At 38.5% G+C, this 23,852-nt stretch overlaps 1 protein-coding gene across 15 annotated transcripts in view; it reads left to right on the top strand.

The window, feature by feature from the left end:
* ZBTB20 (zinc finger and BTB domain containing 20) overlaps positions 1–23,852 on the top strand; it is a 913,066-nt gene that overhangs the window by 519,520 nt on the left and 369,694 nt on the right. For all 15 annotated transcript variants that reach the window (XM_080655527.1, XM_080655526.1, XM_080655530.1 and 12 more), the window contains one exon: positions 15,676–15,725. The gene's annotated coding sequence lies outside the window, so the exon portion shown is untranslated. The remainder of the gene's footprint in view (positions 1–15,675; positions 15,726–23,852) is intronic.

The raw sequence follows: 23,852 nt of genomic DNA, 5'->3' as shown, positions 1-23,852 counted from the left end.
CTCAGTGAATGTTGGTTGCTTACATTTCATGCAGTAAAGAAAGGAAAACATAGGAAAGAGTGGAAATTAGAAGATGATACTGGGTTTGAGGAAAAAACATTTTAATTCAGCATAGCAGAAAGAGCATCTAGAAAGCAGGGACCTGGGTTCTGCTTCCAGCTCTGCCCCAAGTAAAATGTTTGCTCTTAGCCTTGCAGTGTCTGTTTTCTCATCTTTGAAATGACTGAGTTGGAATGCATGATCTCTGTTTAGTCATATAGTTTTGCCTTCGGAAGGTTTTTCTCCTTCCCAGATACTAGTAGTCAACAGAAGTCAGCAGTGTGTAAGTCTCATAGTCCAACAGCCACGTATCATAGACAGGCCCATTGTTAAGATGCGCTTTTCTCTGTGCAACTGTTTACATGTACATTTATGGTTTTTGTATATTTGTCATGTGTCTGAGTATTTATGCACCTGTCTGCTTGTTAAAGCAAGAACACTAGCATGCATTCATACATTTTTGTGAGTATGTGTGTTTATATATAACCTATATATATACAGTATGTGTGTATATATATAAATATATGTCTCTGTATATGAGAAACAGATGCACTGTAGGCAGATAAATATAGATTCTAATAGAAGCAAAACATATAAATATAGACATTATATAGAGTGAAAGCAAACAGATCAGCACCATTTCATTAGTGCTTGCAGTCTTTTGTAATAAAATAGTTGGAAATCAGTGACTGACATTGAAAATATTGATTGAATGACTCTGTCAGATCAGAAGGCATGGTAGTAAGGTAAGAAAATAACCTTTCTCTCAACTTTGAGAAACAATTAACAGGAAAACATATTACTTTTAATTATTTGATTCATTAAATCTTTCAGATGATATGTAGTATGATATCTAGATATGTTGCCCTCCATAAACATACTACCAGATAACAAAAAGTAATACCCAGAAGAATACCTGTTCCAGTCCCAAGATAGGACTTGACAAAGGAGACAAGATGACTTTCGTTTGCGGGCTGGGATTGGCAGCTCTTTCCTCTTTCTAGGTGTGGACAGATGAATTGGATTCAGTCTACATTCTTTTTCACAAGCTCACTGAAGTCTTTAAGGAAACCCTCCTGAAGGAGGTGTCTTGAAGCACAAGGCCAAAATCACCATTTTAAAGTTATTTTTGTGAGTGTGCTGTGTGATTAAAACTGGGCTTCCATCTGCTACTTTCATGTCACTGTTCTCACCAGTCAAAATAATTGGTGGTGAGATTTTTGCTTTGTTTTGTTTTAGTGAGGAAGGTATTGTGAGTTAATTTCAGCAGGTTCAAGTTAAATGTGTCAGTGTTATTTAATGTTGCAAGTTATATCTCGGTCACTTTCTTAAACACTATATGACAAGAAAGAGTAGTTCTATGTATCCCCCAAATCTCATCTGTTTCTCTAAACAGATTGCATCTCTTGTTCAGCTTTGTTGCAAGAACACCCCAGGAAGCTAAAATTTGAAGAAAGCTCCTGAAATTGTGCAGATACAAAGTCTGCTTTTGCCTAATTCCAGAAAACTGGCTAAGTTGTTGCTGTTGCTTTTTCTGTTGTGTAGAATACTATTGCTCTTCCTTGTAAAGATGAGAAAAGGAGACCTCTTTTGTGTTTCTTTGAACCTTATTAGTGTTTCTTCCTTCCTGCTCCCAATCAAGTTTAGACTTGAGGAAGAGAAGGAGGTAAGGACAAAACAATAGGACTATTAGAAGTTGTGGGATAAATTAGTGCTGCCTAAAGAACTGTGAATTCTTCCTTTCAAATGTGTTTGCCTGATATTACTTTGTTGTTAAGTTTTTCAGCAAATTATTACTTTAAACCTTATTTTAAAAAGTGTCCCAATGGCCCTAGCCAGTTTCACTCAATGGATAGAGCAATGGCCCATGGACTGAAGGGTCCCGGGTTTGATTCCAGTCAAGGCATGTACCTGAGTTGCAGGTTCAATACTGCCCTGCTCAGGTCATGTGCCAGAGGCAACCAATCAATGTGTCTTTCTCATATTGATGTTTCTCTCTCTGTGTCTCTCTCCCTTCCTCCAACCCTCTCTAAATATCAATGGAAAAAATATCTTCAGGTGAGGATTAACATAAAAAGAAAAAAGTGTCCTAGTGATCTTAAGAATAGTACACACACACACACACACACACACACAGAGATGCACACACACACAGAAGCACACAATAATAAAGTTGTAAAAGATATATTCCAAAAAAATTATATTGTATGAGGAAATGGACTATACTTTTCATTTTATAAATTATTTTGAAAGAATGTTCCATAGCAATGTATAAAGTTGGTAAACTAAAACACTTCAAACCATAGACTCTTCAAAACTGTTGCTATTTACCTGATGAGTTCTAATTTTATCTTCAACAAGTGTTAATTTATACGATTATTATAAAATATCTGCATATAAAAGTCAATAACCATTGTTCAAATTAATATAGAAAAACTTCTTTATCATTATACACACACACACACACATATACACACACAAAATCTAGACTTAAATCAGTATGACCTATTTAGCTTAAGAAATATTTTAGGATTAAAATTCTCAGGGAAGTTATGCACACACACACATCCCTCTTTTCTTGTTCTTTGTTTCTTTTCTTTTCTCCTGCCTTAACATATTTACTGTTTAGAATTTTGTCAAGTACTTTATAGTATTACCAAAAATGTTTGCAAGGGTAAAAATATTGTATACACACATACACACACACACATACACATAGACACACAAACACACATATTAATGTAATATATGAATAATTTGATTTTATGTGCATTACATTTTTTAAACTTTAATATAAATCTTTAATGGAATTTTTATAAACTTTCATGTATCTGATCTGATTTAAAAGTTCCTGTGAGATTGTACATTTCCTTATCTATGTGAAAAGAACATTTTCCAAATATGCGTTTAGAAAACAGAAACTTATCAGAGCCAAGAACAAAGTAAGAACCTGTTTCTCTTTAGGAGTCATTTACCCTTCCCAATTCTACCAGAGCATGCGGTAACTCTCATTATTGGCATGGAGAAATTTTTTCTTGTTCGATTGCTTCATATTCTGCTCTCGCTTTGTGGTATATTACAGAATGTGGGGCCTGGGAATACATGATCCTGATCCTCACTTGCCCAACTTTTTAACTAGCTCTGTGTCCTTAAGAAGGTTAGCTAATGGCTCTGTAACTAGGTTGCTAATCTATGAAATTTAGGCCAAATTATTTCACAGGGGTTGGTATTAACTGGTATAATATTAATGAAGTATATGGCATGTAATATGTACTCAGTAAATACTAGTTTTTTGGCCTATTAACTTTAACTTACGTCTGTGATTTCCTTCTCGTATCCCTCTTCACCACTGCATGACAAAGGACAATACTTTACCCATTAGACATTATAGCCAATGCTAGAAAAATAGGAGCAAGGGGTTTAAAAAATTATTAATTATCTAATATGCACACTAAGGATGGGTCTAAACCAATAGGAATTCCTGTCTCCTGTAATTGCAATGTTTTCTAGTCAACAGGAGTGGGAGAATTTTCAACAAAGTGTTGCTGAAATTCTATTTACATCAATAAAGTGGAATGAAATATCCGTCCAAATGTTGGGCATTAAGGGATTTAAAATATTAGAATACCCTTCCATTGCCTATTTATATACCAAGTTAATATCCTTCATTCCACAGTGGATGTTGCTCACCTTAGTTTACTGTGGATTAGGCTCCTTAATTAGCACCTACAACTTTTTAGGGAAAAGTGTGTGGTCAGAATTCAAATGTCATTGAAATTACTGAATAGTTACTGTATATTTTGTTTTTTAAGGAATAGGGAGAAAAAAGTACCTCTCACTCTAAGATAATCTGGAGCTGTGTTTCAGCCTAGAGTTGATCATTTTAGCTGAATTGTAAATCCTACAGGAGTTAAGGTTTAGAAGGGAAACAGTGACACAGTCTTAGTGACACGAATTGGGGCATCCACGTCCCTGTTACAAGTTGTCTTTTAACTTCCTCAGCCTTCACTTTCTGCATAACTGCAATTTTACTGGGCAACTTATTCTGACTTTTTTTTGGAATTGAGTTTGGCCTGTATCATCAAACTACATTATGTCACTAGGACTTCTGTGTATCTCCTCTGGCTATACCATTATTAGTCTCACAATAGTTTTATCTATAGAATGAAAAGAAAGAAAAGGGAAAAGCAAAGTGACCTGGTGTAATAAGAATGGGGCGGGTGGGGGGGGGAGGCGGGCGGAGGCTGGAGATCCTGACCCTTTGCTCTCATCTGTGAGGAGAGTCCTGTGACACTAGGCCCCAGTCTACTTACTGACAATGCAGAGGTCTAGACAATGGTCAACCTCAGTTTCCCGCAGGTTGTCAGTATCTTATTGTAGTTTTCTTTATTTTTTAAAATTTAAATATACACTGAGTGGCCAGATTATTATGATCTCTGAACGCATAATAATCTGGCCACTCAGTGTATATCCTATATAATAAAACGCTATTATGCAAATTGTCCCCTCAACCAGCAGGCAGGCTGGCCAACCGCCCATGTCCCCTCCCCCTGGCCAGGCTGCCGGACCCCACCCATGCACAGACACAGATTCATGCACCGGGCCTCTAATATATATATATACATATGTGTGTGTGTGTGTGTGTGTGTGTGTGTGTGTGTGTGTGTACTGGTGTACTGAGTGGCCAGATTATTATGCACTCAGAGATCATAATAATCTGGCCACTCAATGTATACCAAAGGCCTATTTATTGTATAATACTGAATTTAATCTTTTTCTTCTTTTATGATTTCTGAGGATCTCAAAGCACATTAACAAGAAAATTATTTTCATGAGGAGGATTAATAAATAGAAATGGGAGAAACAGATAAAAAAAATGAGAGAAAGGAAAGAATTTGAGGTCAGGAATGGGCAAACATGAGTTAGAAACAGAAAAAGTGATTTTCCTCACATGTCCAAAGAATGGGAGGAGGAAGGATAAGAGGAGAAAGAGACTTGGATTAATGATAAAAAATTAGGTAGAAGATAGCTCTGAGGTGAACATTTTACATTACATAAGGATTCCTTATCTTATAAAATAATCTTTTGAAATCTTTCTCTATGGTATTTAAAATGATATTCAATTTATACAACTTTCACTTATTCTATGTGTGGAGGAATGATTTGTGAGCTTTAAATACTAGTCCTCAATCTGTCCCAAAATATATACCCTTGTGAAAATTACCTTCTGAACTTCAGAATATTCATTTATAAAATGAGGCTAGGCAAGTTCTCATCCACTTTTAAGAATCTATGAAATAGTTAAGATTTGGAAACAGCCTAAATGCCCATCAGCAGATGAATGGATTAGAAAACTGTGGTACATCTACACAATGGAATACTACGCTGCTATAAAAAAGAAGGAATTCTTACCATTTGCAACAGCATAGATGGATCTGGAGAGCATTATGTTAAGTGAAATAATCCAGTCAGTGAAAGATAAATACCGCATGATCTCACTCATTTATGGATAATAATGAACATTACAAACTGTTGAACAAAAATAGACAGAGGCAAAGAAGCATCAAACAGACTGTCAAACTATAGCGGGAAGGTAGGAAAGGGTTGGGGAGCAGTAAGAGATCAACTGAAGGACTTGTATGCATGCATATAAGCATAACCAACAGACACAAGACACTGGGGGCAGGAGGACGAGGGCAAGTGCCAGGGGGTAGGGGAGGCCGGGGGTAGGTCAGTGGGAAAAAAAAAAGACAGATGTACTACCATTTGTAATACCTTAAACAATAAAATAAAAAAGTTTTAAAAAAAGAATCTATGAAATGAAAAAGCACATGGATGGTCTTGTTGACACAGTGCTAGGATTTTTTTTTTCTTTTGCTGCTACAATTCTTATTGAAGAAATTTGCTGAAATTGATTGGATTATACCAATGACCAGTTTTTTTGTGTTTTTTTTTAAATTTAATAGATCTTTATTGTTCAGATTATTACAATTGTTTCCCCCTTTCCCCCCATAGCTCCCCTCCACCTGGTTCCCACCCCACCCTTTGCCCTTACCTCCCCCCACACTGTCCTCATCCATAGGTTTACGATTTTTGTCCAGTCTTTTCCTGCACCCCCCATACCCCTTTCCTGCTGAGAATTATCAGTCCACTCCCTTTCTATGCCCCTGATTCTATTATATTCACCAGATTATTCTGTTCCTCAGGTTTTTAATTCACTTGATTTTTAGGTTCACTTGTTGATAGATATGTATTTGTTGTTCATAATTTTTCTCTTTACTTTTTTCTTCTTCCTCTTCTTAAAGAATACCTTTCAGCATTTCATATAATACTGGTTTGGTGGTGATGAACTCCTTTAGCTTTTTCTTATCTGTGAAGCTCTTTATCTGACCTTCCATTCTGAATAATAGCTTTGCTGGGTAGAGTAATCTTGGTTGTAGGTTCTTGCTATTCATCACTTTGAATATTTCTTCCCACTCCTGTCTGGCCTGCATAGTTTCTGTTGAGAAATCATCCGACAATCGTATGGGTGCTCCCTTGTAGGTAATTAACTGTTTTTCTCTTGCTGCTTTTAATATTCTCTCTTTGTCTTTTGCTCTTGGCATTTTAATTATGATGTGTCTTGGTGTGGTCCTCTTTGGATTCCTTTTGTTTGGGGTTCTGTGGGCTTCCTGGGCTTGTAAGTCTATTTCTTTCACCAGGTGGGGGAAGTTTTCTGTCATTATTTCTTCAAATAGGTTTTCAGTATCTTGCTCTCTCTCTTCTTCTGGCACCCCCATAATTCTGATGTTGGTATGCTTGAAGTTGTCCCAGAGGCTTCTTACACTATCTTCATATTTTTGGATTCTTTTTTCTTTTTTTTTTGCTTTTCCGGTTGAGTGTTTTTTGCTTCTTTGTATTTCAAATCTGTTACTTGATTCTTGCGTTCCTCTAGTCTGCTGTTGGGTCTCTGTATAATATTTTTTACTTCAGTCAGTGTATGTTTAATTTCTAGTTGGTCCTTTTTCATATCTTTGAGGGTCTCGTTATATTTATCAGCCTTTTCTAGGATATTCTTGAAAAGCCTTATAACCGTGGTTTTGAATTCTATATCCAGTCATTTGTTTTCCTCCATTTCTTTCTTTTGTGATCTGTTTCTTCGTCTCCCCATTTTTCACTGCTTCCCTGAGTTGGTAGGGTATGTTTGTGTGCTAGGTTTCCTATATGGCCCAGTGGGTCGGCCTCCCCAGTTAACCTGTGGTGGACACTCTTGGTGCACCCCTTTGTGGACTATGTGCACAGCCTTGTTGTAGTTAAGTCTTGATTGTTGTTGGTATCACTGGGAGGAATTGACCTGCAGGTCAGTTGGCTGTGAGGGTCAGCTGTGTCTACACTGGGAGATTTTTGGTGCTGGAGACAGCCTTATAGGATTAGCCTTGCCAGATTGCAAAGGCCTCTGTGCTCAGCTTGGAAGGGGCGGAGTCTCAGGGCGGAGCAGACAGTCTTGGCTTCCCGTCAGCCCTGCCCTTGCTCGCGAGTCTCCAGACCTCTGCCTTCCGTGGTTCCCAAGTTTTCACCTTACAGTCCAGATTTCTCCCGTAAGAGCGTGGGTCCCCAGGGGCTCACACAGAACTGCAGTTCAGTGCAGTCGGAACTGTGGTTCAGTGCCGTCAGAAGCCTCCGACTCCCCTCCGCCAGGGACAGCCTGTGTTAACCTCTGCAGTCAGTCCTTGTGCGCACTCGCGCCTCCAGACCCCTGCCTGCCGCGGCTCCCCTGAGTCTCTGAGTTTCTGAGTCTCCTTGTGCCTTTCTCTCCACCCGACAGTCCAAATTCCCCCTGTATCAGCCTGGGTCCACAGGGTTTCGCCCAGAACTGAGGTTCAGTGCAGTCGGAACTGGGGTTCAGTGCAGTCGGGAGCTTCCTTCCCCCTCTTGCCAGAGAAAGCCAGCCAGGCACTCCCCCGCCCTTCCTCTCTGCGTGCGCGTGTCTCCGTACCTCAGCTCTTTGCCACTCCTTCTCCGTGAGCTTTCCTCTTTCCTTCTAGTTGTAGAATTTCCACTCAGCCAGCTTTCCTGTGGTTCTGGATGGTGTCCATTCTGTCTTTTAGTTGTAGTTTTGAAATTGTTGTGCGAGACAGCAGTTTAGGTGCTTACCTATGCCACCATCTTCATTTCTCTGTTTGTTTGTTTTTAAAAAAGACCTTTTTGAAGGTTTTGACTGAAATGTACATGCTTACTTCTATAGAGTTGGCAAGATGATAGTGCCATTTTGTAAAACACTACTATGGCTACCATTGCAGAACATGCTTTCAGCTGAATTTTCAACTGGAATTTTTTGAGAGATTATACTTGCAACTCTTTCTCTAAAGGTCTTCTCCAATTAACTGAAAGATGGCATTTATGATTTTCTAATCCAGAATTTTTTTTTCCTCATAAAACTCCTGTTTAACCAAGAAAATGAAAATCAGTAAATTCTTGGTTGCTCTTCTACTAATTTAAATTTGCATAACCTAATCAAAACTTAACCTGCTTTGCTCTTCAACAAAAAGCTATATTCTCTCCCATTACTAAATGGCTACATTCTTAGTCTTTTTGTAAATTGAATTATGTTGATATCCCATGACTTTTCCTTTAGAATGTGTCCAGGAAAATGAAAATAGACTTTACTACACCCAAGACTGGAATGAAAATACTAAAAAAAATACTGGTGGACATGAACACAAAACTTTACTGATGTTATCAGTATTATAATTTTACTAGGGGCCCAGTGCATGAAATTCGTGCACTAGGAAGGGGTCCCTAAGCCCAGCCTGCCCCCTCTCACATACTGGGAGCCCGTTGGGAGCGGACCTAAGCCGCAGTCTGGCCTCCCTTTGCGGGAGGTGACCGGGCTGATCAGGGGAAGGCGCCAGCCCCATCACCCCACTGCTGCAGCCACTTCCAGTTACCACAGCTGCCAAGGTATTTTCATCAACACGGACTCCAGTCCCTTCATCATTAAAAAATGACAACTTTCTTTAAGCATTTTCAAGATGTGTCTTTCATAGGATATGACATTTATTTCTTTATTTTTCTTTTTATCCTCACTTGAGGATATGTTTCCTTTGATTTTTTTCCCCTTCCCTCCGATCCCAGGCTTGGCCCCTGCCTAAGCCTAAAGCCTCCGCCCCAGGCTTTATAGGCTTGGGAAGGGGACCCTCCCGCCCCTCAAATTGCGGGCTTAGCCCCTTCCCAAGCTTAAAGCCTCCACCCAATGGCTAGCTGGGAGTGACCTGGGTGCCGAGAAGGTTCCTGGGACCCAGGTCTGTATGCAAATTAACCGCCATCTTTGTTGGGTTAATTTGCATACTCTGATTGGCTGTGGGCATAGCAGAGGTATGGTCAATTTACATCTTTCTCTATTAGGTAAGATTTAAGCCTTTTTCTTGATAAAATGTAACTGAGGTAAACTGATCCCCAAACAACTGATACTTCCTCTCTACCATGATTTTGTGTCTACAGCCTAAGTCCAGCCTACAATTTCCTGTGAACAACTGGAATATATATTTTTGAAGCTTTTCTACAGAAATGTGTATCCGTAATAATTTTACTGTTTCAACAAATATTTGCTGAGCATAGGGAATGTGCCAAGCACTGTAGTACATGTTATGTCTAAATCATAGGCACATAGCCAATCAGTCATTAAAGCATTACTGACAAAGGGTGGAGTAGGCATCTTTTTAATATTTTCTGAACTAAAATGGGTGAAAAGACATCTTGGATGACCAGAAATGAAACCCTATATTTTTGTTCTTTGTTGTAACTGACCTCCTGTGATTTTCCCAGTCACCATTTTACAAACCCACACCTGAGAAGGAAACAAGCTCCCTGTCTTGCTCTCTAGCTAGCTGCTAATAGTTCCTATTTCTCTTCCTCAACTTAGTGGTTGTTTTCAGCCATAGGGGGGCACTCAGGTACAGGAAGGTCCTGTGCACAACAGCAGAATCAACTTCACCCTTATATTCTGGCCTACGCTGTGGAACTGGGTGCATGGCATGGGAAGCACTGAGCAGCCTCGGGAACTGGAAATGTCTATAATTACCCAGTATAAAGTTAAGACTTAAGTGTTCTCCATAGGCATCATTTAAGAAGTTATATAAATTTCTCTTACAAATATCATTTGTTAGTTTAGAATCTTTCCCCATTTCTCTATCATTATCTTATATTGGGCTGTTCTATGTAACCAAATAATATGTGGCATTGCTTCTTTTAAGGTAAAATAGTGACCTATTCAAATATTCCTAGATTAATTCTTTGTGCATTTTTTAAGGAGATGGGTAAAATAGGGCATATTGTTCTTTACCCTGATGTGTGCCTTGCAAAACAATAAGTGTGACTTGGTAAACTAGTTGAACCATAGCATTGGCTCTTACAGATACATATTTATAAATGTAGAGAGAATTATTATATGGAGAAGTCTGACAGGTTAGTGGAATTATTATCAAGTACTTTGACACATTAGTATTTTCAGACATTCACCTGCCAGTAACCCTCATCCTATCTAATAAAGGAGGAATATGCTAATCGACCCTCATGCTGTCACAAAGATGGTGGCACCCACAGCCAATAAGGAGGGAATATGCTAATTGACTGCCCCACCCTCAAAGATAGCAGCACCCACAGCCAATAAGGAGGGAATATGCTAATTGACTGCCCCACCCTCAAAGATGGCGGTGCCCACAGCCACAAGATGTTGGCACCCAGTCCCCTCAGCCCCACCAGGGTGACAGGCACGTGGGAAGGTGGGGCCTGCTCCCAGGTGGTCCCGGCCACTTCACGCACCTGCCTCCGGAGTCCCCAGTCCCCTAAGCCCCCTAGCTGCCCAGGGCCAGCCTGAGGTGCAGGCAAGCCTCGGATGGCAGCTGCCCAGCCGCCCAGGGCCACCTGAGGCTCAGGTAACCATGGCCAGCCGAGGCTTGTGCTGCTGGCAGTGGCAGCAGCAGAGGTGTGATGGGGTGTTGCCTTCCCCTTATCACCGGGTCGCCTCCCACCCCTGAGGGCTCCCGGACTGTGACGGGGGCAGGCCGGGCTGAGGGACCCCCCCCTCCAGTGCATGAATTTTCATGCACCGGGCCTCTAGTTAGATATAAGATTGGAATATTGGGGTCACTAGCTCAAGCCCATTTATCTGAGACCTGAACTATAACAATAAATCAGAGCTAAAGGAATGAATGAAACTATTCCAGGCATTATAATTGTTTGTATAAATGAGCTCTTTCTCTCTCCCCTCTGTTCTTCCTTTTTTCTCTCCTTATTCCTCTCTTCTTTTTCCTCCCTTCCCCTCCCACTCCTTTCTTGTCAGTGTTCTGAACTCATTAGATGGCATAGTGTAAATCAATAGTAAATGCTAACCGCCTACTCTGCACTCAGTTACGCAACATCACATAACCAGTACCCAGAGACAAAAAGGGAAAAAGCACACACAGCCTTTACATTCAAACGCTCTTGCATAATTTTACTTTTCCACAGCCAAAACGGAAAAAAAAAAAGGAAATAACAGATGGGAAAACTTATAGGTTTTTTTTCCTCCTTTTCTCAGACTGTTGAAAGGGAGTTAGTTAATATCCATGGCCATTTCTTGTTGCCCTAGGCTGCAGCAAAACATCCCATAATTGCCAGTGCCTTAACTGGCTTCAAAACAGGTGTTTGTAACCTTCCATGATATGGTACATTTTCCAGGTCATATAAGACTAAAATTATTCTGAGGTGTTTAATGCTGACTTGGTTTTTACTTATTTTATGAAAAATCAACATCATTTAAAATATGAAATGAATTTTAAAATAGAAAGAGGATAAGGAAGACAGCTGTGTGTGTATGCGTTTTCATTTGAAATGTATCCTGATGTAACATTTATGTAAAAACGCAGGTTATATAAACCCTGTCTTTGGGGGCTGTACAAAGCTCTAATATTTTGATTTGTTTTTCTTCCTGACAAAGTATATTCAAACCCAAAGTCATAATTAAAGAGGAAACATCTAGATGCTATAGAGACACTTAATTCAAACTTCCTATAGACTCCATCCCCTAAGCAGTAGTTCAGTTGAAGAGACTGTGGTTTCTGGAGTTCTCATTTAGAACTCTCTGTCACACAATTCCCTGGAACACCGTTTGATTCATTGTACTGCTTTTAAGTCCCATATGTATAATAAACATTGTTATCTCTCTCTCTTTGTAGCCCTTTACTCCTTTCCCACACCCCCAACTTTTTCATTGAAGCAACTCCCTTCCCAGTTTAAATAGGAACACAGTGAGATTTGTATGACATTGATCAGTCTTCCTTCTCAGGTTTAATATTTTGTTTCGCTTAACTGATGTCCTCTGGGAACCAAGGGAGATTGGAGGAATTTTTAATTTTGTTTTGTTCTTCCTTTTTAGTTCTGCCTATAAATAGTTATAAAATGGATACAAAATTATCGAAAGCACAGCACAAGGCATTATTAGGAATCTGCTAGGAGAAAGTTAGATCCAGTGTATGAGCGGTGGCGATGGTGGTGTTGGTAGTTCTGATTGTTCTCAATGCAATAAGGGAAGATGAAAGTGCACAGGAGAGGACGGATCCGAGTAGGAACTATTGAGACGCTTCTCCTCTTTGTATTTGGGAATTACTTTACAATTTTGCTACTGTTAATGAATCGTAATGTAAATGTCTGTGTTTTCCGATGGTCTTAGGCTCTACAGCAGCGGTTCTCAACCTGTCGCGACCCACAGGTTGAGAACCGCTAGCAGGGTCGCCTAAGACCATAGGAAAACACAAATATTTACATTATGATTCATTAACAGTAGCAAAATTACAGTTATGAAGTAGCAACGAAAATAATTTTACGGTTGGGGGTCACCACAACATGAGGAACTGTATTAAAGGGTGGCGGCATTAAAAAGGTTGAGAACCACTGCTTTAGGTCATACTTTACTTTTGGATGGTAAGGTCCTATGAAATTGGCTTATTTGATTTTACTGAAGGTAAGAGATGGTTTTCCTTTACTTTTAAAAAAAAGTCAGGTTCTTTCCTAGTTTGTTTAACTTTCTATTATGTGTTAGAATTTAGGATTCCTTTGTATGGAAAAATCTGGTGCATAAAGATAAAAATCAGAGCCAGGAGAGTTTTTTCAGGTGTTTCAGGTTTTACTAGTACTGGCTGAATGTGTGGCTCTCCGTTAACAACTGCCTGATCAAGACCCTTGGGATTATCGTGTCTCTCTATTTCAGATGACATGGAGAAATCTTTTGTTGTCTTAAATATGAATAATCACTAAGCTAGTATATCTTTCAAGTACTTTATAAACACATTTTATTTCTGCTTTTCTTCCTTAAAAGAATCTATAGCTCAGAAAAGTTTGTTTCTGGAAAAATAATGAAAATTGGTTAGAATATTCTAGTCTTTAACCAGGAAATTATATTCTCAGGTATATCTTTTCTAAGTGTTCCTCTACATGGATTATAGCTAAATTTGGATTCCAAATTGCAATTTTGTATGTATATTTCTGATTATCAAAATAAATTCTAAACCATGTAAAATCTATTCTTTACAATATAATTTTAACATGTTTCATCATCTGAAACCAAGCACTTTTTTTTTGGATGTGTAGTTCTGTACATAGGAAGTCATTTAGAGTACCCTGGCTTTAAAATGGGTTGCCTGGATTTAAAAGAAAACTTAGAATTCTATACAGTAGTATTTTCTTGGTTGTCAAAAATAGGTGGAGATATCTGGTTATGAAAGAATAGAGAAAAATTTCTTTGAGTAAAACATCTTTGAACATTTTTTCCTGTCCCAGTTTGTCAAAATAGCTTCCATTTTCATCTTGGTGGATTTTTAATCTCTCTGAACCATCCTTAGGACAAAATTGGCCTTTCAATATCCAATGGATGCCAGCAAATGCATTTCAGCCCCCGTTTTCAGTTATAACCATGGCCCTGGGAACATACAGGCTACTTGTGTTTTTTTTCATTTGCACTTTGGGATCCAGGCTTAGGAGGGACTGGCAGGCCTAGACTTTCTATTTCCTGGGCATGCAAGATTTTAGGGAGAGTTTTAAGTATTTTCCAATTTTTCAAAAGTCCTTCACAACGATTTCAACCTTGCTTCTAGTTGCTGTTGGCAGTAGTAATAGATACTTTTAAATGTTGCAACAAGAACCTCAGTCACTGACTTACCCTCTCAAACAGAATCACTCTACATAGTAGCTGCTTCACAGATATTTTACCATGTTTTGGTGAGCTGGTCTCTTCCCTCCTAGTGCTTATGCAGGTAAGCAGTAAGCCATGTGAGTAACCCCGGGGTAAGATGAAAGAGAATACAGAGCTCTTCAAGCTTCAGAAATGGACAGATCGTTTTATAAGAAAGCCCTTATTGTCCTATCTCTGTCTTTGTAAAAGTAGTAAATTGCAGAAAGTAATTTTATATAGAGGTCCTCTGTGCTGCATAGACCCGCCGTGGATCATTTAAAAAGCATAATTTTTGGGAAGCTACTTTGGTGATCCTCATTAAGTTTAACATGCAGGTATATTAGGGACTTATGATTGTGGGTCTCAAATAATTCCCTTTGCATTCTGCCACAGGGTCCTTTGAATCTTGGCTTTTCTCATTTTCTCTGGTCACTTATATTTTAGACTTTTTATTTATATAGGTTTTAGGATGAAAACTATAGATACATTTCATATGGAGTTCTTCTTTCATATAGTGTTTCATTACTTATAGCACAATAATTCCTGACCTTTATGAATCAATTTTGGCTTAAATTAGTTATGCTGGTTATTATCAAGGCTTCATTCTGGTGGTGATGTTGGGGGTGGGAGGTGATCTCTGGTAAAAGCCACCTATGGCTTCTAAATTATACAGCAGTGAAAAGACAAGCATGTGGAGTTATTGACAGACTGCTGCTTGTTAGGCAAGCAATTTTTAAAATGCAGATTATATAATATTTGGGGATTTTGTTGCTCCACAGTAGAAGCTTTTTAAATGTTAATTTGGGGTTTGTTTTGTTGCTCTGTGACTTAGCATAAAAGGTTTTGGTTTCAAAAGGTTTCAGTTCACTCATTCCTTTTGTGTTACAGGACTAGAAATATAATACTATACATTTACTCATGAAGGAGTATAAGACCAGTAACAAACAACTCATGAAGCCAGGGGTAAATAATCCATAGCTTGTTCTCCAACCACTGCCACAATATTTATATCCAGAACACAAGAAACAAACAACCAAAAACAAGGAAAAACCAGTTTGTTTTTATTTATAAAATGTTTAACCAAAAGTATAGTAAAGTTCAAATGGAGCTGCAAATCCTGGTGGTTCACAATGGTTTGATTTATTTTTTTAAAGAGACCATGGATAATTAACCATAAAACATAATTTTCTCAACACAAGTCACAGTGAATTGCAGAAATGGGCAACAAGTCAGTCACAACCGGTTGGAGCCCTTAAGCATGCAGGCAGTTACAGACGCCACTTTCTCATGCAGAGTTGTATTTTCATTCTCAAAAGGAGGCATCCTTTACTTTATATAGTATCATCAAGTCAGCGTCCCAAAGGGAGAAGCAAATGGGTTCTTTTCTATGAACACCATGTTGCCATATCTTTATTAAATACCTAGTATTTATGATTCTCTTTTCATTTCAGGAAGTTTCACCATCACTGACTGAGTATTCCTCACAAGACATTGCTGCCTGGTAAGTCACTTCCATTATCTCTAAACGGCAGTCCAAAATATTGTAAAAAGAAGTAAAGGCGTGGCGAGTCCACCACAAGTATAGCATTTGAGCAGAATATATTTTGACCTTGGTAGAGGGTATATATTTCATATCCTGTTTATTTATTTGAAATACCAGCATTTAGAATGGTGAGAAACTGATCCCAAGAATATTATCACAGATTTTGACAAACATTTTACAATGATTTTGCCACACAGAGGTAGAAGTACCCAAAGGATTAGTTTGAAAGACTCTCCAAAGATATACAGTACTGGTATATTTTTGCAAAGGTGACACCTGTGTGGAAAGAGAGGGTGATGCGGTGAAGTTGGTGCTGACATTTCCCATGTGGAATATTAGATGCTATGGCATTAAGCAAACAAACACAAAATCCCTCCAAACCTATTTTGTGATGCTTTGGAATACCTATTATTATTCTGTGACATGCTGCAAATGTGAAATGTGCTTGCTTCATTTGGATCAATCTTAAATTCATACATGACTGCTATTATTTATGCACAGCGACAAACAGCAAGAGAACATGTCCTTTCAGAACTGAAACCCCTTCCCCCTGCATTTAGCAGTGAAGTAAGAGGACCAAGACCAGGGCTGCAAGTAAACCTTAGTTTGAAACTTTGAGGTCTTTATGTCTTTTCGTGAAGTTTCTAAAAGGTTGGTTTTGTGGCCTTCTGGAATTGTGGAGATTTCAGTGCCTGGAAGGAGGGTACAGGTTAGGACTGAAGGTATATTGGTAGATCATTGTGTAGTCAGTCAGATCCTGAAAGAGCTGAGTTTGCTGGAGCTTGGCCTGCACGGAAATGCACTGGTGAATACACTGGACAAGGAGGAGCAGGGAAGGGGTGACTTGCCTGGCATCTTGCAGAATTCCTCCTGGCTCCAGCTTGGCCTGTTTAGTCATGAACATCATATTCATCCAAACCTTTAAAAGTTATACTCTTGACTTCACTTTATATGAATGTGCATAAAATGAGGAAAATAATCTCTTGGGGTAATAAAGATAGCTTTCTAACAGGGACTTTCCATATCCATTGCACAGAATCCATAGTTGTCACAGTATTACTGTATTTAATTGTGTTGCACATCTATCTGCTTCTCTGAACTTGAAGGCCACAAGCCTTTAGGATTGTACCTCGCCCTCCCTCTACACTCCCACTCCCATGCTTACTTGTTGCACTGCCCAAAAAGAAACATATCAGCACAAGTGTTAGCAGCTCAGGAAACAGGCTTATTTGGTAACTTTAATTTGTGGCTACCATTACATTCGTTGCAAAATGATCTCATCACAAAATGACCTGAATTTCACACTCTTTCTGGCTTGCAAAGAAGCCAGGTCCTCCCCTATTTCTATCCAACACACAGAAAGCCCTTTATGTTTCTATGATCAGATAAATTTGGTACTGACGTTTCTTTTCCTGTGGGTGTACTTCCCTTGTAGGTATGAAGATTTAAACTCTCAGGGCAGTGCTGTGTGTTTGCAGTTTCTCTGTTTTAGTAGATGAAAAGCTCCTTGGGAAAGGAGAGCACATCTTACCCACTAATGAATAAATATTTATTTTCATTTTAAAATGATACATGCTCATTAAAAATAATTTGGAAAAACACATAAGAATAAAATGAAGAAAAATTAAAGCAATTATTTCTATAATTTAAATCCAATCATTAATAACCATTTGATATATTTATTTCCTTACTCTCATTTTCCCCTGAGGACATATTTTTAAAAACACACTGTAACATGCTTTCTATATCATTTTTTGTCTTGCTTTCAAAAGTTAACCTAAGAATTCTACATGTAAATTACACAGTTTTTATAAATATCATTTTAAATCAACATATACTATTCATGAAGAGGAATAGCTTACTTAACCTAAATGTCCAATAAGAGCATGTTTTGGTTTTTATCTTATTATTTTACTTATTACATTTCCATAATATCTTGCATATAAAGAGTAAATGAATCAACCAATAAATAATGAGTAAATGAATGAATGTTCAAATTGGTATATATTTCTTAAGTTTTTATTATGAAAAAATTTAAACACATTAATTTTTCTACATTGAACTCCAATCAATGTACCTATCACCCAGCTTGCACAATGATTAACTCTTGATCTATCATTTCCTATGCTACCACCATGTTATGTTGAAGCACACCCCAGGCATCATAACCTTTAGTTCATCAATATTTCAGGCCCATCAGGACTCTTTAATATGTTAATGTTAAAAACATTCAGATAAATAGTTGTAATCTTTGTATATAGGAGTATTTTTCTTCTGTGTATATTCTTATAATATTTTCTGAAATGTAACAATTGATCATAAAATCTCATTAGTGTGTTTCATAATATTCTTCAGCATATCTGCAAGTCAAAGGGCAGTTTGGTTTACTAGAGAGACAGTTCACAGATTTAGCTAGGTTTCCTGGAGGAACTATTATGTTGGGGAGAGGGGACACTTTCTTTACTTGATTTAAATTTAGGATGATAATTTGCATGCCAGATCTGTGTAGCATTGACTATATTCATTATTAGATGTATGATGTGTTATCTGGAGTGAAAGGAAAACATAGTCTTCTACTACCTAGAAGTGCAGTGTGGCTTCAGGTGACCCATACTAGAGAAATATGGTGAACTTACTTCAACCAAATGTAACACTAGATTTTAAAGTTTATAATTTTTAAATTTTTAAGATTTCTCAGTAGAAATGGAAGATTTCTTCCCAAGTGAGAACTTATGAAGTCTGAAAAGGGAGGAATTATATATTAACTAGAGGCCCGGTGCACGAAATTTGTACATGGACTGGGGGTGTGTGTGTCCCTCAGCCCAGCCTGTACCCTCTCCAATCTGGGACCCCTCGAGGGATGTCCGACTGCCCGTTTAGGCCTGATCCCAGTAAGATCAGGCCTAAACGGGCAGTTGGACATCCCTCTCACAATCCAGGACTGCTGGCTCCCAACTGCTCACCTGCCTGCCTTCCTGATTGCCCCTAACTGCTTCGGCCTGCCAACCTGATCACCCCCTAACCACTCCCCTGCCAGCCTGATTGATGCCTAACTGCTCCTCTCCCAGCCTGTTTGCCCCTAACTGCCCTCCGCTGCAGGCCTGGTCACCCTTAACTGCCCTCCCCTGCAGGCCTGGTCACCCCCAACTGTCCTGCCCTGCTGGCCATCTTGTGGCAGCCATCTTGTGTCCACATGGGGGCAGTCATCTTTGACCACATGGGGGCAGCCATCTTGTGTGTTGGAGTGATGATTAATTTGCATATTACTCTTATATTAGATAGGATAGAGGCCTGGTGCATGGGTAGGGACCGGCTGGTTTGCCCTGAAGGGTGTCCCGGATCAGGGTGGGGGTCCCCTTGGGGCATGGGGCGGCCTGGGCGAGGGGCCTGTGGTGGTTTGCAGGCCAGCCATGCCCCCTGGCAACCCAAGCGGAGGCCCTGGTATCTGGGATTTATTTATCTTCTATAATTGAAACTTTGTAGCCTTGAGTGGAGGCCTGGGCCCGCCAGGGTGTGTGGAAAGCTTGGCTTCCTCCATTGCCGGGGAAACCCAAGTCTCCTGCTCATTCCGTGGCCGCAGCCATCTTGATTGGGGTTAATTTGCACACTCGCTCCTGATTGGCTGGTGGGCCTAGCTTGTGGGTATAGCGGAGTGATGGTTAATTTGGGTATTACTCTTTTATTAGATAGGATAGTCTGGATAATTTTTTAAGTGCTGTGTTTCAAAAGTGGAAGTGGAGGGAGATAGTGTATTACAGGACAAAGGGCCTTTCCTATGTGCCTGTATGTATTGCTCTAGTTTTTCCTAAGAATATTTCAAGAACCCTCTATGAGCCAGAGCTCCACAGTTGAGGAATGCTCTATGCAAGTTAGGCTCTCCATAGAGACCCTAAAGTTGGGGTTTTGTTCTGACCCTCTGTCTTTAAATTGTAGATCAGGGACTCTCAGTCAGTAGCAGTTTGTTGTCCAACAGGTATATCCCACTCATCAGAAATTCAGGATGTGAATAACTGCGTAACATACTGCATCAGTATAAACTGAATTTATGTGTTACTCAGGTCTATTTAATCTTAGGAACACATTTTCCATTGGCCTCGAAAGTGAGTAGCTAGAATATTGATGTGTCTAACCCTTAGGGAAGAAAAAAAAAAAAAGAGGAGCTTCTGCACCACACTAAATCTATAGAAAAATATGAGGTTTACTGTACAGACACACACAAAATATTTCCAGCCAAATTTGGTAGAGACACGCACATGGGGGGAAAAAGAAAGCAAAGAAATAACATAAGCAATAAACTATCCCAAGCAAACAGAAAGCATCTGTAAAATTTGCCATACTGGATGGCATAAACAATGCAAAATCTTTCTTTCTGTTTTTTGATTGTTTGTTTGTTTTTGGTCCTCTCAGCCTTCTGCTTCTCATTTACCCTGACCTGGCATTATCATAATTAAAAAGTCCTCAAAGGTCAGGAATGAATCTAATGTTTGACATTGAGACAGGCATTCGAAGAAAAGATAGGTAGGAACTAGCCACTATCATATTTTAAAGCTCTAAGGATATTTTACCATAACCTATAATACCCATATTTTAAAACAGGTAATCTTTCCATCAGTAATTTAAGATTGATATTTATAACACAAAACTGAAATAAAGGCATGAGTCTTTACTTTTTCCTGCACTCTTTTCTACACGTGGTTTTGAATTATATAGTTCATATCATATAAACCTAAAATATAAACTGCTTTTTAAAGAGAATAATAAGTTTACCCATGGTTCTTTCTAGCTAATGTATTCTACATTACACCCAAGTGAACTATCAATGCCTCATCATGATAATAGCTATACTACCACTACTAATTATTATTAATGACAGTATTTGCTTCTTGGGTATCTGTATGGCATTTCTTTATGTTTTTAGTCTTTGGCTCCAGTGTTTGTACAATTGTTGTTACATTTGTGACCTTATGTATTCTCAAGCTACAAGACAACATTTCTTGGAATAAAGTAGTATTCTATATCTTATACCACCTTTTCCCTCCCTAGTCAAGTTTAGAATCATAGTTGGATAATTCTCCTTATATAGAGCAGGGAATCCTTAGCACCATCATTAATACCACCATCAAGTCAAGATTTTCATTCTAGATGTGAAGACACAGAAAATTGCAAAAGAAAAAATGGTTTGTTCATATAATCACATCCATGTTCCATAAAGTTGGCGTATTTTCTGGATGAACTTTGTTGGACATGTGACACACCATCACATACAACTATTATAAAGATGGGAATTTTGGATTTTCTTACTGCTATAACTTTTATTATTCTGTTCACCGGAAGTTGTGAGGGAAGAATGAAAGCGCCACTCAAGGCAAAGCTATTCCATCAGATGATTTTGGAGCCAGCTCAGTAAGGTTTTACCTTGGAAATGCTTAGGAAAAGTCTTCATTTTGCCCCCCTGCACTAGATATTGCACAAAGGCTCTGATATAAAGAACATACTTTGGATATGGTCTTCTCTTTTGGGGACTGCTCCATTAGCAAACTATGCTAGCTAGGCTCCACAGAGAATTGGTTCTGTTTGTCCTATCCTACTCTATGAAATATTGTTAATGTGCTGTTGATATATACTTTTGGTCAAACATAATTTGCTTTTTGGGTTTTTGATGGCCACTCTGTAAATCAACCATATATTTGTGGTGCGGGGCTCTGTAACCTCTGAAAATATTAAGATTAAAGGTTTTTATAACTCATTATTTAAAGACATTTTAGCCCTTAACTCTTTCTTGCTCTTTGTGCACAAACAAGCTGATTAGTTAATTATGTCTTTGTTTATTTTTATTGTTGTTGCTGTACACTTTACACATAAAATAGGAAAGAGGAAAGACTGTAAGAGGTAATTACAATGGCAAAATTGTACTTTCTCTAACTGTTCTCATTTTCTAATGTTTTATTACATCAAGTCCTACACTCTAAAAGTGTGTTTTGTTTTGCTAGAAAAATGATAGAGGAGAAAGATAAATGTGATTCTATAAAGTGATGTCAAGCACAACTTGGCATAACTACAAATATCAATATTTCACTCAAATCCTATTCCTCCACTCCTGGAGGACTTTAATTTCTGGCCATCCTTTGATAATCAGGATCCAGAGCAAGGAAAAAAAAACACACACACAAAAAAAACAGAGACTACTTTTGAGACCCTTGGAGGTCTAATCTTTTATAAGGACATGATGCGTTGAGTGGATTCTTAGAACCCTGAGTTAATTCTGGAATGGCTTATACAGCCCTAGGTAGAATCAGAATTCACAGTTTTCTGCAGATCAAATAAAAAACCCAGAGGCTTAGTGAATCTTTAAGATTTCCTCCAGGTCATTCTTTCAACAAACTTTTGTCCATGCTTACTATGTGACAAGTAAATGTGAACCCATTAATTTTACTTTCTAACTCATTTTACTTATTTATTTAATTTTTTTAAAGCTAGGGCAGATCTCTTTTTAGATTGCTAAGGGCCCTATGCACATTTGCATGTAACCAAAGTTCCGTCCCTTCCAGGAATTCTGGTTATCAATCAGTGATCTTGCCTTCGTCTTTTCTCATAGTTCTGCCTGTGGAGACTGTCACTAGCAGTCAAATAAGGACAATTTTGCCATTCTCTCCTGCTGCTCTAATTTCTTTTTTAGTGCCGGTACAAGAATTTGTTATTCTTTATAATTCCCTTTGAAGTTAGAAATCCAAGGGGAATCTAAAACCGACCAGATGTTTCTGCTGCTGGAACGGGAAAAGAGTAAGGATTAAGTTTAACAAAAACTTGGTCTCTAGGAAAGAAAAAATTCATTTCAGATGGAAATCATTTTTAAATCCACTCATTTTCTACATATCTATTAGTTAATCTACATGTATTAATCTGTTGTAGAAAATATCATCTATTGATTTACTCTGGGTAAAATCTATAAATTTTGTGAACAGATAGACTAATGTGGTTTGCTCAAGTCTATTACCCTTTTGGAGTTTTAGTTCTATTGCTCTTCATATTTTCTTCTCATGCTTTACAGTGAAGGTTTCTTGTTGTCATTGCTGTTGTTGTTGAATGATCACTATCATGTCACTTCAGGCTGAGAGGCCCATTCTGCCTACTATACAAGAGAGGGATGTCAGTGCAGCCTGCAGTTAGGGAGAGAAGGAAAGGAGAATTGCCAAAAATGCTTAGCCTTTATGGAGTACTGAACCTCTTTCGAAATATGTGAATCAAAACAAGAATAAGAATAATGAAGACCTTCAGGGTAAAAAAAAAAAAGAAAACTCTTGTAGTCTTTTAAGGAATCAGATTATGTCAGAGACAGCATGAATAAATAGGATGTGATATAGAGAAATTTAGATATAGTGAAAGGCAAAAGAGAAAAGGGTGTAAGTGAGATGACATTTGTGGGGTTTCTCAGACTGTGTTTCCAAGGCTTCAGGCCCTTATACAAAAGGGAAGAATGATTTAAAATAAAATTGAAAAGCAGTGGGTCTAAGATGGGGGTGCATGAAAACCCTAAACTCACCTCCTTCCATAGATACATCTTACATACTCTGACATATAGAGAATTCCTCCTAAATTTCAATTTAGGGCTGATAGAACAGCTTCTGAACAATAAATGAGAGAGGGACCACATGAAGGTAGGAGAGACCCAACAGGACAACCTTCACTGTAGGATGATATAACTGAGACTCCCCTGTACAGACCTGCCTACTCTGGGGCACAATGATAAAACAGCAATTTAAAGGGCACCTAGCAGATGATGACTAGGCTTATCATGGTCATCACTTCGTAGAGTATATAAAGGTCTAATTACTATGTTGTATACCTTAAACATAATATTGTACACCAACTATAATTTAAAAGATAAATAAAAAATTAAGGGTACTCAGACTATATGTGAAAAAGATCCATTTATTAACCCCAAAGCATCTGCCAAATAGGTGAGGAAATACAGCAATTTTCTGGAAACTATGAAAATTCTCTAGGATCAGAGGTGCCTGGGAGCAACAATGTTTACATTCACTTTCCACCTATATAGTGTGGGGTGGCATCTTGGTCCAAGCAGTA

Source organism: Plecotus auritus, assembly GCF_963455305.1.
Source record: "Plecotus auritus genome assembly, chromosome: 2".
Classification (NCBI taxonomy): domain Eukaryota; kingdom Metazoa; phylum Chordata; class Mammalia; order Chiroptera; family Vespertilionidae; genus Plecotus; species Plecotus auritus.
The sequence above is the reverse complement of the archived record's forward strand: the minus strand, read 5'-3'. Positions and strand labels throughout refer to the sequence as shown.